The sequence below is a fragment of the Cavia porcellus genome, unplaced genomic scaffold (genome assembly GCF_034190915.1).
Source record: "Cavia porcellus strain 051 isolate PalLab524CR breed Dunkin Hartley unplaced genomic scaffold, mCavPor4.1 scaffold_26, whole genome shotgun sequence".
Classification (NCBI taxonomy): domain Eukaryota; kingdom Metazoa; phylum Chordata; class Mammalia; order Rodentia; family Caviidae; genus Cavia; species Cavia porcellus.
In genome coordinates, this window is record NW_026947509.1 from 26,341,181 (window position 1) to 26,357,182 (window position 16,002).

Consider the following 16,002-nt stretch of genomic DNA (forward strand, 5'->3'; position numbering starts at 1 on the left):
TCGGCACGATAAAAGAGAGAATATAAAGTAAAAATAGCCTTTATTCCAAGGATGTGGAGGGGAGTCCAGGACCATAGATGGTTTAGCCACATCTACTGGAACATGGGGTATGGGAACTACATATAACTTCTGACTGGAGTTGGCACTTAGGGTGGTCACTAATTATGTGCAAGGAGCTGATTGGAATTTTCTTCGTGTGCAGACAGGAAGGGGAGTTGCAATTAAGGCAGAAGAAGAAGCAGGAAGTGTTAGGTGTTTCCACTTTGGCCTTCCACCACGTTAGACCACTGCCATAAACATACAGTAATTTAAATGTATTCTAGAGCAAGAAACTTTCATTCCTGTCTTTTTATTGTTAGGAAAAGGGCAAAGTCTCTCTTACTATTTTACTTACTGTTTTATTATTTTCTGCTGAAAGGGGTGCCCTATTGGGGTTTAGGAAGGTTGACAGGATGGTTTGTGCCCATGTAGAAGCTGGTACCAGGTGTTTCAGGCAAGACAAGGAATTAATCATTGGTGAATGCTCACATACTGGATTGGTAAAACAAAGAGACAAGGTGCTATGAGGAGGCAGGCCACTATCATATTTAAGGACTCAGGAGAGGTAGAAGGAAAGGTGTCTTTGATTTAAATATGCCATTCCATCAGGACCATGGTGAGGTAGAATTCTGAAAAATAAGTGTGGGGTTAGGAGGAGGAGTGAAGTTATGAGAGGTGGTTATTCCCCCATCTTAAAGGGTAAAAGTTAAAAATGTAGGTAGGTAGGGCTTGTCTCTGGTCCAGGAGTTGAGCTGGAAAGAATAAGAGGCATGAGAAACATAAGGCCTGATGGAATCATATTTGGGAAATAACAGTAGAGGAGGGAGGACTGTGGCTGTGTCACTATAAGGGAGCTAAGAGCCTAAACCCACAGGGATCTCATATTTAACTAAACAATTGGGGGCAGAGAGAACTAAGACAATTGTCACGTAGAGGAACATGAAGATGATTTTATGCATGACGCGGGAGTCTTTGGAAAGACTGTCAAGAGTCCTGCTGTACAAAATAATTAACTAATAGAATATAAGGGATTAGGAACCAAATTGGATAACAAAACATGACTTAGCCTGAGAGTTGTGGCTGTGAGGCCTTGGGGAGATGGACACAGATGGGAGATAGAAGATGAGATGACCTCTCAGCATGTGTAGGGTCAGGGGAGACAGGGTTAGGAGGGCACTGCTTAGCTTGAGTGATATGGAACCAGGATGGCAGTCCAGCAACTTTGACCACCCTTGAAGTTCTGAGGAAGACTGGGTAGGGGCCACTCCATTTTAGTTGTAGTCCTTGGGATGATTTTCTGTAACAGGACTTTAGTAAATATATCAGCAGTCTCCCTGGTTGTGGGAAAGGCTTTTATCCATCCTGAAAAAGTACAAAGGTGAGAAGATATTTTAGAGTTTTTGTGGCAGGGCATGTGTGTAAAATCTATGTGTCAATCCTGACCAGGGTTGTGTCTGCGAAATTGATGAATAGGAAAGGAAGGAGGTGCTGTGTGTCCCTGAGGAGAGGTTTTCCTATAGATATGACAGGTGTAAGTTGTTGAGACCTCAAAGTGTCTGGGCCAGTCTGCATAAACAAAAGGAATTTTAAAAAAGGCATTTTTAAGATCTATGACTGTAAAGTGAGTGGTGGAGGGAGGAATATGAGAGAGCATGGTATAAGGGTTTGGCACCATTGGGTAGATTGGGGTAATGGCATTATTGATTACTCCAAGGTCCTGCACTAGATGATAAGACTCATCAGGCTTGACTATCGGGAGAATGGGGGTATTATAAGCTGAATAGGTAGGCTTAAAAAAAACCATTGTCTAAAAGGCACTTAATTATAGGTTTAAGTTCCTATAAATGTTTGGGAGCTGTGGGATATTGGGGAAAGCAAGGAAAAATTGAAGGATCCCTGAGATAAACTAAAATAAGCATGGCATGGGTAGCAGGGGTGGGATTAGAGGTATCTCAAACTATAGGATCAACCAGAGAAGAAGGGAGTCTGAAACCTGCATGGAATAGGCCCTGTCTGTAAAGGCTGAGTAGGTTGGCCATCTACACCCACTATAGAGACTGAGGACTTAATATAGCAGCCTAAAAACTCAGGAAGAACACTGTACATGGCCTCTATGTCTACAGAGAATGTCTTACCTGAGACCTCCAGTGGGACTTGGGGCTCTGATAAAGATATTTTAATGGAGGGCTGAGGACCCTGAGCCTCATCAGTCTTCAGCAGCAAGTCTGAGTAGATCAGTCAGCAATGAATCCAGAAGTGATAAGATCTCCCATGAGGGCAAGGAGTTAGAGGATGGCTTACCCACTCTTTGGTGGCTAGGACAGTTGCTCTTCCAATGGCCCTTGAGACTTCAGTAAGGGCAAGGCCCCAGAAGAACACTAAGGTTGGGGCACTCTCTTGTCCAATGTCCTTCTTTGTTGCACTTGAAGCATGGTCCAGGAGGGGCTCAGGCAGCTCCACCTTGTCTTGGTTTACCTGTCTTAGAGCTCCAAGTGTCACTGATAAAAGATCAGATTGTTATTTTTCCTTTTGATTTGTATCTCTGTTGTTGAAAATATGAAATGTACACTAAGAAGGTCTCCCTGTGGGGTGTGAGGGCCCAGTTTAGCCTTTTGTCTGGGGATCTGGCCCACAGTGGAAGGTATCTGTCTCCTCCTCCATAGTCACAAGACATTTGGTTTTTATCTTGGGTAGGTGTACAGCTTAAGTCTAAACGAGACAAAGGCAAAGAATCAATTAAGTATGCAGGAGTCAAATAATGCAGTCAACAGGGTATTTATGATTATAACTTTAGCAATGGCTTTCCATAAGAAAGATAAGGATAAGGTCCAGGGAATTTTAGGAACTGACATGTCATTCATTTGTCATACACACACTTGGGTTTTACAATTGTATAAGTATCTCCTGTGCTGTTAGAATGTCTAATGCCATGTGATTTTTGGAGGATGGCCTGTTTTATTAATTTTATCTTTTTATTTAGGAGAGAGATCAGCTGCAGTGTCATTTAACGCCAGTTGAATATAGTTAATTATGGCCCCAGTATGCATCATATAACCTTATTTTGGAAAAGATCTGATGGATCCCAGCAAAAGGAATCCAAAGGCATTTATAATTATCTCTTAATTTTAGTTGTTGAATATCTAGAAGATTGATAACAGTACAGTGCAGGGGAGGCAGTAAGCTTAACATAGAACATTAAATGGAACTATTATTGTCTATTAACCACAGATGTTTTAATATTTGAGCACTGAAGAAACTGTGACATTGTTTGGACTGTTCACTATTTAAGCGTCTCTAAGTATAACATTTATATTATATAAATTTTTGTTTAAAAATTATCATTTGGTTGGTGACCTCATGTTGGTCTGACCTGAATCTCCTGGCTGGATCATAAGAAAAAGGCAGACATTTGAATCTGAAAGAAAACACTTGTCATCATAAACAATCCCTATTTTATATTTGAAGACATGAATATACCATAGGATCAGTAACAATGAATTGTCTTAGTCATACGAACTTTAGTTGAGGTGTCTTCCTTAAGGCTATGGAGACTATTGGGGCCTCCGATTAATGAACAAGAGCAGGTTAAAGTTACCAGGTGGCCACTTTCTCATTCATTAGTTGAAGTCCTGTCCAATGTCTCCTCACCTCAAGGGATTTTGTTTAACCAATTTTAGCATCATTTGACCAGCTGGCAACCTAGGTGGAAGCATGTTTTTTAAATCTATAACTCAAACCTTAATTAAATGATCTGAAAATGTAAAAGAGGAGGAAAAAATTGTTGAGCTCAAATAAAAAGGAACAGCTGTTTACAGAGCAGGCAAATGGACAGACAACAGATATATAGACTGACAATCATCTTACAAAATCAGAGTGCACCCAAATATATTTGGCCAATTTGAACTATAATAAATAGGCTAGTGTGAACCTTTTTGTAGATCAATTAATAGAGAGCTCTTGAAATAAGAATATCAGAAAAGGAACCTAATTTATGGCTAATCTGACATAGGACAGAGAGGAAACAAGGAACATAGATATTAACTAATCTCTCGGCGCTAGCCTGTTCCCAAAGCGGGAGTAGAGATTGAAGCTAAGAAGGCTGTGAAATAGATGGCCTCTGAGCGGCCAACCATCAGCAGGCATGTGTTGGCAATTACCTGATGATTGGCTACAAAACAGCTGCTCGTCACCATGCAACAAGGAAACACAGACTGTTGGCGGGTTACTGTGTGACCCACAGCAGCCTAGCTGCTGCCAGTAATACAGTGAGGGTACACAAGGTGGCAACTGGTCATCATGTGACCCACAGCAGGATGGCTGCTGCTGATCACACAAGGGGCCACAAGAGGACGGCCATTGACCCTGAGACCTGTCGCAAGATGGTAGCACCCTGTCAGGTGGTGGAGGGCCACAAGATGGCGGTTATCTTCCAGGAGAGCTGCAGCAGGATGGCTGCAGTCATGTGGCCTGCCTGAAAGCTGGAACACATGAGACCACATATGGTGAGCCAGTGGGGAAGGGGACAAAGAACTCTCTGACAGAACAGATGGCTCAGGTTGGCGGCGTGGAGAAGTTGGAGACTGGGGAGAGACACAAAGGGAAGGATTAGAGGCCGCTGTGGGTGAGGAAGGGGGAGAGGATGGCGCAGGGGGCAAAGGAACCTCTGGCTGAGAAAGCTATGGGATTTGGCAAGAGAGATACAGGGGAAGAGCCGTAAAGACAGGAGCTGCATCATCTAAAGGGGACTGGTGGGGAGGGAGGGAGAGATCCTGGTGGAGCAGAGTGAGCTAGAAATATTTGGGCCATCAAAGAAGACTGAGTGAGATATGGATACATCCTTTAAGTAAAAAAGGCTTAAAGATGAAGGGTTTCTGCCAACTTGCTGCCAATGTGACAAAAGCATAAATAAAAGATCAGCTTTTTTTTTTATAGCCTTGAGCCCAAGAGCACCAAGGTTATGAATCAGGCACCCCAGAGGTGTGTTTTTTCAGGGAACAGGAAGTGGTCGTCCCTGTGACCGAATTATAAGTGAGCTGAGAGAACAACTTCGCCTCGGGATGTAAGAGTCCCAGAGGAAGAAAACGGTGGTTCTTAGGCAGGGGAGCCTCAACAGGGAGGAATTTTTTAGGAGCTAACACACTCTGCCATCTGAGTCACGGCAGCATTATGAAAGAGTTTTTGGAGCGATCAAAGAGAATATAAAGTAAAAAATAGCCTTTATTCCAAGGACATGGAGAGGAGTCCATGACCATAGACGGTCTAGCCACCTCTACCAGAATGTGGGGCATGGGATATACGTATAACCTCTGACCTGGGTTGGCACTTAGGGCGGGCATTGATGACACGTGAGGAGCTGATTTGAGTTTTCTTCATGCACAAACAAGAAGGGGAGTTGCAATTAAGGCTGAGGAAGAAGCAGGAAGCGGTAGGTGTTTCTGCTTTGGCCTTCCTTCCGCCAAGTTAGACCACCACCATAACTGTACAGTAATTTATTCTAGGACAAGAACCTTTCAAAAATATGAAAATGTAAGGTCCTATGATATAAAAAGAAAAGACACACAAGGTAGCATTTAATATTGAATACTGGGAAATTTGAGGACATTCAGCTTCTGAAGTAGACTGCAACAGAAGGCAGAAGCAGAGTGGTATTCTACATTCTAGGTTTTAAAACTCATTAACAGTCCTGGGTCGATGGTACATGCCTGTAATCTGAGCACTTAGGAAACTGAGGTAGGAGGATATTCATGAGTTTGAGACCAGTCTATACTTTATGATAAGACTCTGTATCAAAAAACAAAGCAAAACAAAAGAAAAAACTCAACATACCATTATGAGACTTTCCCCAGCTGGTCACATCAAAAGTTCATGCCCAGTAAAGTAATACTAAAATTGTTTAAATGTAGACTCCTGGGACCTGCCTTCAGAGACTCTCATTTAATGGGTGGGACGTGGCAATATGCAATTTCCTACAGACTCTCAAGTGCCTCTGAAAGATTTAAATGAGCCTTGAAGAACCTCCAAGGAAAGAACACTGACTTAATTACTGTTGTTTAAAAATGTTATTACTGCTAAATTCCTAAAAAAGAAGTTTAAATTTTCTGTATAGTTTATTTAGAATGAATAATCTGAGAATAGTCATTTAGAGGTAAGTAAAAAGTAAGTATATCTTTTGCAAGTCTGTATCTGGCTATTAAGCATAAGAAAATATTGATCTCAGCAAAGCATGTACAAGAAGGAATATTTAAGCTAGGTAGTGCTTGCCTGCAAATTCTAACATTCAGGAGGCTGAGACAGGAGGATCATCATAAATTCTAGGCCACCAGGCCTAATAGGGAGACCCTATTTCAGAAAAAAAAAAAAAAAAGTGTTCATTTTAGTACTGATTATAAAAACAAAACAATTAAAAACACCCATGTATATCTGAAAGGGAGGCATTAATCATGGTATGACTGCTTTATGAAATGGTACCCACTACCTTAAGAGAACAAAAGTAGGTGTGTGTGTCTTGACATGGAAAGATTGCTAATACATGTCAGGTGAAAAAGTCAAGTTGCAGAATAACATGTGACATGCTCACACTTATATAATATCTAATACACTCTAAAAACACTAAAGTAACTAATTCTGTTCATAAACATCTTTGTGTGTGAGTGAGAAGAAAGTGTTCTGGAAGGAAATATCTATCATATGGTTATTCCTAGGAAGAGGAACAGAACAAAGAAGGAGTATTTTATCTTTTGTTTTTGAATGTCTGTCATGTTTTACAAGGATAATGTATCATGATTAAATAAAACATACTTGCTCCCCAAAATAAGGATAGAAATTTGAAAGCAGGCTTTAATATAAAAGTAAGAAGATGAAAGCAGGAGGCCCTGGACCTCTAAGGCATAAAAGGCTAAGCTCCAAAGGGCGGAAGGACACCATGTTGAGTAAGTGTCCTCTAAACTGAACCTAGAACTCCAGAGACTGGGCCTTCTTCATGTTCACCGTATCCCACTCAGTTCTGAGCTATTAGCTTTCCCCTTCGTCCACGTGTTAGACATTTCCACTTCAAAGCACCTCCGGAGAAGTCTCTTCTCCCAGAATTGTAGCCAAGAAGAAGGTTCAACATCCCAGTTCCTAACTATCCTTAAAGACACGCACACAAACTCTGTTAAAACAGTGTTCCTAGTCCACACCTTTGCTATTGCTTGACAGAAAAGACAGTTTCATTTGTAATATAAAACAGTATATAAACTGGGTATGGTGTGTGTAATCCCAGCACTCAGGAGGCTGAAGCAGGAGGAGTGCTGCAAGCCAGAGGCCAGCCTGGGCTACACAGTGAGTTCAAGGCCAGTTTGAACCACTGGGAGACCCTTTCTCTCTCTCTCACACACACGTACACACACACAACATTTTACAGTATAGTACAGTAGAGCCAAGGGATGGAGCATTTGTTTAGCTCTTATGAGACTCTAGGTTTGATCTCCAGTACTAAATAATACAAATGGAATTTTAAAGCTTTGAAAATCTTGTTTCCTTTAACCACTGATCTTTGAGATTCTGCCTTTCTCTTTTCAGTATTTCTCGAGAGTCAAGTTCATAAAATCTCACCCTTCCTTCTGAAATTCTCTCTTCTCAAGCACACTCACCCTTTGCTGGAGTACCATGTAATCAATATCACTAAAAGCTAATAAGTTCCCAGCCATTGGTAATATAGTAGTGAACAAAATACACCCTTTTCACTTGGTACTTACAATCTGGTGCAAGGGGGAGGTACTCTAAATATTCAACTAATATGAGTCATGTTGTAATTTGTACAATGAACAAAATTAAGCAAGATAAAAAAGTCAGAGGTGGTAAAATGCCATTATTTTTATAGACTGTAAGGGAAGGCAGCACTGCTCTTAAGTACATGATGTATAAACAAAGATCTGAAGGACATGGGAATTTGATCTGGCTAGCTGCAAGTGCAGGCCTGATAGACAGAAAAAAAAAATGCCAGGAGGCAGGAGTGCAGCTCCAGTATTTTCGACAGTAGAAAGAGGCCGGCGTGGCTAAGAGGAGTGAACAAAGAGGTGAGGAAGCAGAACATGAAAACGACGTCTGTGCAACACAGCAGCTGAGATGTGGAGCCCCAAAAAAGAAGCGTGACGTGACCCAACTTCCACTTTAAATGATCCCTCTGCCTGCTATAGTAGTTTGACCAACTCCTTGTTTGCTTGAAAAGTTTTCTACTGTTGGCACTGAAACTGCCACATCCTGGGACACTCAGTAATGAGAACAGAACAAAGGTAGATCACCCCGTCAGGGACAAATGGGAAAGAAAGAGAGATGACTAAGAGGCTATCTCCCCCATCAGAATCAGTACCATAATCTTATAAATATGTGTGTACCACAACTTTTTGTCAAACTTGGAAAAACTTCAGTATCTAAAGTTGTCCCAGCCAATGCCCAATGTGGTGGCACACACCTTGTAGTGCCAGCATTTGAGAGGCAGGAGGATCACTGAGAATGTGAGGCCAGCTGGCTATATGGTGAGTTCAAGATCAGCCTAAACTACATAGTGAGACCCTGTTTAAAAAAAGAATGTATGTACATGAAAAAGATGAATGTGGTTGCCCCAGCCAATGGTGGGGTGCAGTAATGCTACTCCAACATGTGACATTTGGCAACTGAGAAAATGCCAGAAGCAGAGAAGTTGCTCTGACTTTCTCCTTCCATTTCTCCAATGAAGCAGGATGTAGAAATTAGAATTCTCTTGGCTCTTGTTTCTCTGAAGCGGGTCACAAAACCTAAAAATATCACCCTGACCTTCTCTTCTCCACTAAAGATAGGTATCAGATGATCTGTCTCTGGTAGCACCAGGGAAGAAATGTCATACAAAAATCCAGAAAAGAAACTGAGCGCGCCGGTCTTGCTAAATTCTCCTCATTCCACCTCCTTCCTTCATGCTCTTTTGTAGATAACAAACATCTTCCTGTCCCTTTGAATTTTATTAATATCTGAAAGTTCCAGGGTCATGTAAAACTGATAAAAAATAAATTTGCCTGATTTTCTCCTGTTAATATGTCTTTTGCTGTAGGGCTCTCAGTGGCCTAATGAATCTAATGATGAATGAGGAAAGAAACCCTTTACCCCTCACATCCACAGAGGAGTAGGCCTCTGGGGAGACATTTCCACTTAATCTTCCACGCAGTTTCCTTTCTGTTGTGTCTTTTCCCCTTGAAAAGTCAAAATGATTTCTCCTTTCATGTCCTAAGATAGGAGGGATTAATACTTTTTCTTCTTTTCCAATAGAGATCAATAAATCCCTCTCCAAGGCAACCATAGTGTTAGTTTTTTTTATTCTAAAGAGAATTTTAAAACACAATAAAAATGATACATAGTTTCAAAACAAGATGATAGGAAATTAACAATGGTTATTACATTGCAAGTGTTAAAACTATTTTGTAGCAGCTGAGTTGAATACAAATAAATATATAGTTGGAGGCACTAGGCTCTCAAGGAAGTCAGCATAAAATATGAAGATTTCACAATTGTTGCTGGGACCCCTCTGAAGGAGGCCTGGCTTCAAGATAAAGATGCAATGGCCAGGCCTACATGCCTCCTTGATGGATAAACAGTAACTTGAGATTATACTGTAATTAGCACTACCTGGTCCAGTAAGTCCAGCTAAGCACCATTCACCCAGGTGGATGAGCAGAGCATCTGGACCCAGCCCTTCCCGAACTTGTCTTTGTTCCTTCCATGTAGCCTTACTATGTGACCTGTTTCCCTGGTAGATCAACATTAGCTAACTGGCTATACTTACAGTCCTACAGGTTGACTGTAGTTTGACTCACAGCGTATCCACACTGTGACTTTGCTTTTCTTGGGACCCCTCTAGGAAATCCATGAGCTATTCTTCCTTTATTTCCAATAAAACTCCCTTAACTTCTTTGTTTGGTTTGCAACGTCATTCTTCAGTTCTGTGGGACCACAAACTCAGCATATTTGACATCTAACATGTTGGGAATTATATTTCTCCTATATCAACATGACTTTTGTTTTTTTTTTTAATTTTTTTTTTATCAGTACCAGGGATCGAACTCACAACTGCCTGCTTGCAAGGCAGGCGCTTATGCTGCTGAGCTAAATCCCCAGCCCCATTTTTGCTTTTTTGAGATAGGGTCTCACTAGGTAATAGATCTTGGCCTAGGATTTACAATCTTTTTGCCTCAGCTTCCCAAATGCTAGGATTGTAAGTGTGTATCAGCATCGTTGGCTTAATATGACATTTTCAGTATATTTAAGTGCAAAAGTGTGAGAGAAATAGCATTCTACTTCTATGAAGCACTTACTTTATATCTTAAACTTACTTTGCTAAGAGTATGCAAAATCATTTTGGAAACTCGATAGGGAGTTGAGATATTTCTGAAGCCTGTTAATGTTACCTCTATTTATATGTTATTACCAAAATAACTATGTAAGCATTTGAAAACAAAACTTAGATGCAAGAAATGGAAATAACCTCGTATTTTTCATGATATATAGATGTCTCTTTAAAACTCAACATTTAAGGCCATTCTTGGTGCCAAGGGTTTGTAATCCCAATATTCAGGGAGCTGAGGCAAGACAATCACTGTGAGTTCCAAGCCAAGTTATGCTACTGAGTTCAATGTCAGTCTGAACTACATCGTTTTCTTGTCTCAAAACAAGAAAACAGATAAGCAACATTTGAAAAATGTCTTTGAATTCTGATGTTCAACAGATGTATGAACGTTCTTTCAAGAAAAAAAGAGGGGATCGAACATGGTGGTGCATACCTGTAACCCCAGCATTTGTGAGGTTGAGGTAGGAAGATTCCTGTACTTTGAGGCCAGCCTGGGCTACATAGTGGGCTCCCACACAGGGAGACCCTGACTCATGAAAGCAAAGCGAAATGAAAGGGAGGGTGGTTGTCAGGGGTGTAGAGTGTTTGCTGAGCATGTATAGGCCCTGAATTCAATCTCCACCACTAAAGAAAAGAAACAGAAACACATGTTGCTGATAGAATCTTGAGTTAATTTCATTTGAGAAGCCAAATGTATATGAAAATAAAATACATTTAACGTGCAACAATTTCCTATACTAGTCAAGGTGCTGGCCACTAATTTAAAGGAATCCTTATCAATGATAAGAAGTATAAATATTCTACATACTTAGCCATACCTTCAATTCTGTATACGGAACTGGGAAGTGAATCCAGGGCCTTGTGCCCACTAGACAAGTGCTCTAGCATCCTTAATCCTTTTAATTTTTAAATTTTTAAGACAACCTTATTAAATTTCTAGCGTGGCCTCAAACTTGCCATCCTTCTGCCTCAGCCTCTTAAAATGTCTTTGGTGCAACCATTTTATTTATTTATTTTTATTTTTTATTTTAAAGAGGGTAAAACTAAACAGAACAAAGAAGATCAGAATAAAACAATGTAAGTGACACAGATTTCAAAGCAAGACAACAGGAGATCTACAGTGGCTACCACAAAGTCTCTTGTTTTGTATCAGTTCATTGTGAGTGATGAAGGCATTACAGGCCTTCAAAACTAGACAATAGGAAAATCAACAATGGCTGCCACAATGTCTCTTGTTCTCTTCAAAATAGCTGTTGAAATTAAACAATACAAAACAGACTAAAATCACTCTGAAAAAAGAATAAAAGCATTGCTGGATTTCACAGAATGACGATGTGGAATCAGCAGTGGATACCATAATGTCTCCTTTTCTTCAAAGTAGCTGTTCATATCATCATGCATAAAATAATTGGTTCTTATAAACTGTTTAGGAGAAGTTCCATGCATGTATAAGCCCCTACATGTATACTTATCATTTCTATATTAGAGGAAAAAACAAAACAAAACAAATTACTGGAAAAACACAAAACAAAAAAGACAAATAATAACAATAGCAAAGAGCCCAAACAATGACGATATAGGCCTTCAAAACAAGGTGGTAGGAATATCACTAGGGTTGTTATTTTACATAATGATCTTCAAGAGTTCCTCAGATCACCAGACACTAACATGCAAAATTGTTCAAATCCTATGAATGCTGTTTTGTTCCAAGAACTTATAGAATTTGTAACATAATCATCTTAGCTATCCTAAGTGTGTTTATATAATTTTAGATATTTTTTCTTTTCCCTTCCTTTTTCTTTTTCCTCCTTTTCCCTGAATTATTTTTTTTCCCTTTGAGCAGATTCTTTGTTTTTTTTGGTACTAGGGATTGAACTTGCAACCTGACACTTGCCAGGCCGGTGCTTATGCTGCTGAGCTGAGCTAAATCCCCGACCCCCTTGAGCAGATTCTTATCCTTTCACTGTATTTATTGAGGCTTTTGTATCTTATGTACTCTTACCATTTCTTACACTAGGGAGACAATACAGTATTTACACATGTAAGTTTGATTTATTTCACTTATGAGTATGTGTGCAACCATTTTAAATGCTGATTTTTAGGAGTCATTCTAACGGGAGATCTAAAATCCAAACAATAGCTACATTATCTTTTGAATGTGCATGGAACAATAAATATTGTTATGAAACTAAAGAATACATTAAATGATAAATAAAAACAAATTTGGAGTCACCCAGATCTAGCATTCTAAAGATGACATAATATGGCTGAATTGTGCCTTCTCCACGTGTCTATGTTGAAGGTCCTAATTTTAGTTCCTCAGAATTTGATTGTAGTTGGAAATAGGCATTTAAAGAAGTGGCTAAGGTAATTTAAGATCATATTTTTGCACTTTAATCCGGGAAATGCATGTGTTTGTAGGAAGATACAAGACACAGACACATGCAGATCATGTGAGAACACAGAGGAAAAGGATCCTCTACAAGCCAAGGAAAAGGCCTTGGAACAATGTGGTAAGCCTAAGGCACATATACCACAGCAGGTTGTCTGGGTTTTCTTCCTGCTTTGCTTTGGGTTTGAGTTTTGTTTTCTGAGACAGGGCTAACTTCATAATGCAGGCTGGCTTTGAACTCACACAAACCTCCTATCTCTGTGTCCTGATTGCTGGGATTACAGGCCTGTGCCACCATGCTTGACTGTGTGTTACAACTGAAAGCTGTGGAAGGTTCTCCATTACTGCCTTAGAGTATATCAAGACTGTTAACACCTTTATCTTGAACTTCTAGCCTCCAGAATATGGGAAAACAAATTCTTTATGTAAACTGTGGTCAATAGTTATGGTAACCCAAGAAATATACATACATACATACATACATATATATATATATATATATATATATATAATTTTTTTTTTTGAGACAGGGTCTCATTTTGTAGCTCAGGCTGGCCTTCAATTCACTATGTAGCCTGGGCTAACAAACTTGCAGCAATCCTCCTGCCTCAGCCTCTGAAGTGCAAGGATTAGTATTAGCTGTTTTTGATATTTTCAATTTTTATTACATTTTTCCTACTTTCAAATTACCATTTATAGTCTACTTTATTTGTGCCATAAATAAGTCAAATACCTTTGAGCTGCTACCGAAACAACCCATTCAACCCAATATTTATCAATTGCCTACCTTTTGTCAGATTTAGTTTTCAAGTTCTTGATATGCCTTGAGGTTATAATGAATGGTACTTGATAGAATTTTCGGCGTGGCTAAAAAGATAATATGAAATAAAAGTGGCCTTTATTTTAAGAATGCAGAGAGACTCCATGACCTCCGGGGTCTGGCTTTCTCTCTGTGGGACACGTGGTGTGGGGGCATATATATAGCTTAGGTCTTGGGTGGTACCTACGGGGCATTACTGATGCACAGGTAGTCCATTGGAATTCATTTCGTGCCACAGATAAATTGCTTAGGGGTGGGGAAGATGACCTTTTGCCTCTCAGCCTCCCACCGCTACAGCATCTCATTTGGGGCAAAATTCTTTCAGTACTTTTTCTAAAATTTTGATTGCTTGAGTTATATTTATAAAATATGTAAAATATGTTTATATCAGTCTTGCCTTAGCATATTAAGTTAAAATGTTTATATTATTAATAATGCACAAGAAACTACCTGGAGAGAGGTTTTATGTGAGAAAAGTTCTGGGTTTATTTTACCTAGGTGCAAATAAGGCTGAGATCATGAATGATTTCAGTGGCTCTACCAGAGAAAATTAAGTTTTTATAGGATTTGAAGAATCTCAAAGAATATGGATGGAATGCTTGGGGTCAGAGTTCCCAGGATGGTCAGTACAGATGTGCAGACAATGCTGGACTTCTCTGCAACAGAGAGATTGTGTGTCTGGTCCTAAGTCTTCTTTATGGACATCTGTTCTGTTTACCAGCGGAGAGAGGCATAGTCTGGTTGGGGTTTTCTGTTTCCTGAGAACAGCCTATTTGCTGAGAAGGTCTTGCTCAGGGCATGCATGACATTTTAGTTTCTTCTAGATTTTTAAAATATTCATAATAACTTTTTCGTATTACAAATAACTTTTTCTTCTTAAACTTTACATCTTTTGAACAAAATTTTAAGTAATACAATTGAAATTTTTTGTGTTTTAAGAAATTTACAGACTTCAAAATTGAAAATATTTACATAGTTTTCTGCTAAAGAGTTTTCAAGTTTTTATTTTTGAATACTGGCCTTTAAGTCCTGTAAAGGTAAGCGAGGTAAGGAGGTGAAGAAACCTGCTTTCTTGTTGCGCCCGGCTTCCTCTCCAGCTCCATGCCCCACGTTTCTGGCACCCGGTAGTCCTTCCTCACTTACTAATTCTCCTACAAGTCAGATGTAGAACATGATGTGTGAATGATTCCATCATGAACACCCGATTAGAATTTCCTCTAATTCTGTGTGCTGCTCCTTAGCAGTTCTTGTTGCTGGTATACTTTCACCTTTGCTTGTGCCATGATCTATAAATATCTGTCCCCGACAAGTGCAGAAGACAGGAACTGTGTCTATTATGGCTTAACTACTTTGCCCAAAAGCCCAGGCAGATGTCCCTAAACATTTGTCGAAGTAACTATCTTGAACGGAAAAATCTACCTGCTTCTGTTGCATTACTTTTATACACTACTGGATTTGATTTAGTAACATTTTACCTAAAAGATTTGTATACATGAGTTTCCGTTTACAGATATAACGGTGACCCTCTCAAGAGACTGCATTATCCTAGCAAGATGTTTCTAAATGAGAATTATACTGTTTTGTTGTTGTAAAAACACTGTCCTGGTTCCCCCACTTTCGTTTTTGAATTATCAAGTCTGGCCTAGGCATTTGCTCAGGCAGCCACTATGTCCAGTGATGCCTAGAAGCCAAACATTTGGCAACCAAGTACCATGTGACCTTGATCAGAGGTTGCCGAGTCTATCAGCATTTTAAAAATAATTTTAAAGTTTCATCTGCAGTACGTGATAATTACAATAATCGTACAGCTGATACCTACCTGCACACTAACACATCTTGAAAAATCCTTCACTTCCTCCTCCTCCATCCCCCTTTGCTTGATTTCTCTCCCCTTCCCATTGCGCAGGTTACTAGCATTCTATTGGACTCGTCGTGTGGAAGGGAGAACCGTGAGCTCAGGCCTGGTTCTAAAAGAGGACGGGGGAGAGTAGTCTGAATTGGGTTATGAGGCCCCGGGCCGGGTGCCTCACCTCAGCCATTGAACTCACTTTGCTGGCCGTGAGTCTGTTCCAAGCTCCGGCTAAGGAGGCATCCGCCGAGCCCCTCCCGAGGGCGAGATACTCGGCATCTCCTGCCCAGTCTGCCCTTGCGCGGAGCCCCGCTCTCTGGGAACTCACCTCCCCGCGGTTCAGGGAGGGCCCTGTTAGGACCGCCACTGGCCCCAGTCTCAGACCTTCCCAAGGGACGTGCTACAGAGTGACATCACGCACTCAGCTCGTAGCCCCACCGATGAGCTTCCCTCCGCCCTATGAGAAAGAAAGGCTCAAACCTAGCCTTATAAGGCTCCCAAATGTCGGTATATTTTTTGGTTATGGTGACTTCCCACAATGCATAGCG

The 16,002-nt window shown here is 40.3% G+C and overlaps 1 long non-coding RNA gene across 3 annotated transcripts; it reads right to left on the reverse strand.

The window, feature by feature from the left end:
* Positions 1 to 23: 23 nt before the first annotated feature.
* LOC106028643 (uncharacterized) lies at positions 24 to 15,934 on the reverse strand. 3 transcript variants are annotated; one of them, XR_010043408.1, is made up of 4 exons: positions 15,425 to 15,934; positions 13,573 to 14,756; positions 2,175 to 2,537; positions 24 to 1,401 (listed from the first exon to the last, which is right to left on the reverse strand). It is a non-coding gene; the product is annotated as an uncharacterized LOC106028643 (long non-coding RNA). The 3 variants fall into 3 exon arrangements; XR_010043409.1 differs by having other exon boundaries at positions 2,341 to 2,748; XR_010043407.1 differs by having other exon boundaries at positions 2,175 to 2,748.
* Between the last annotated feature and the right edge of the window lie 68 nt (positions 15,935 to 16,002).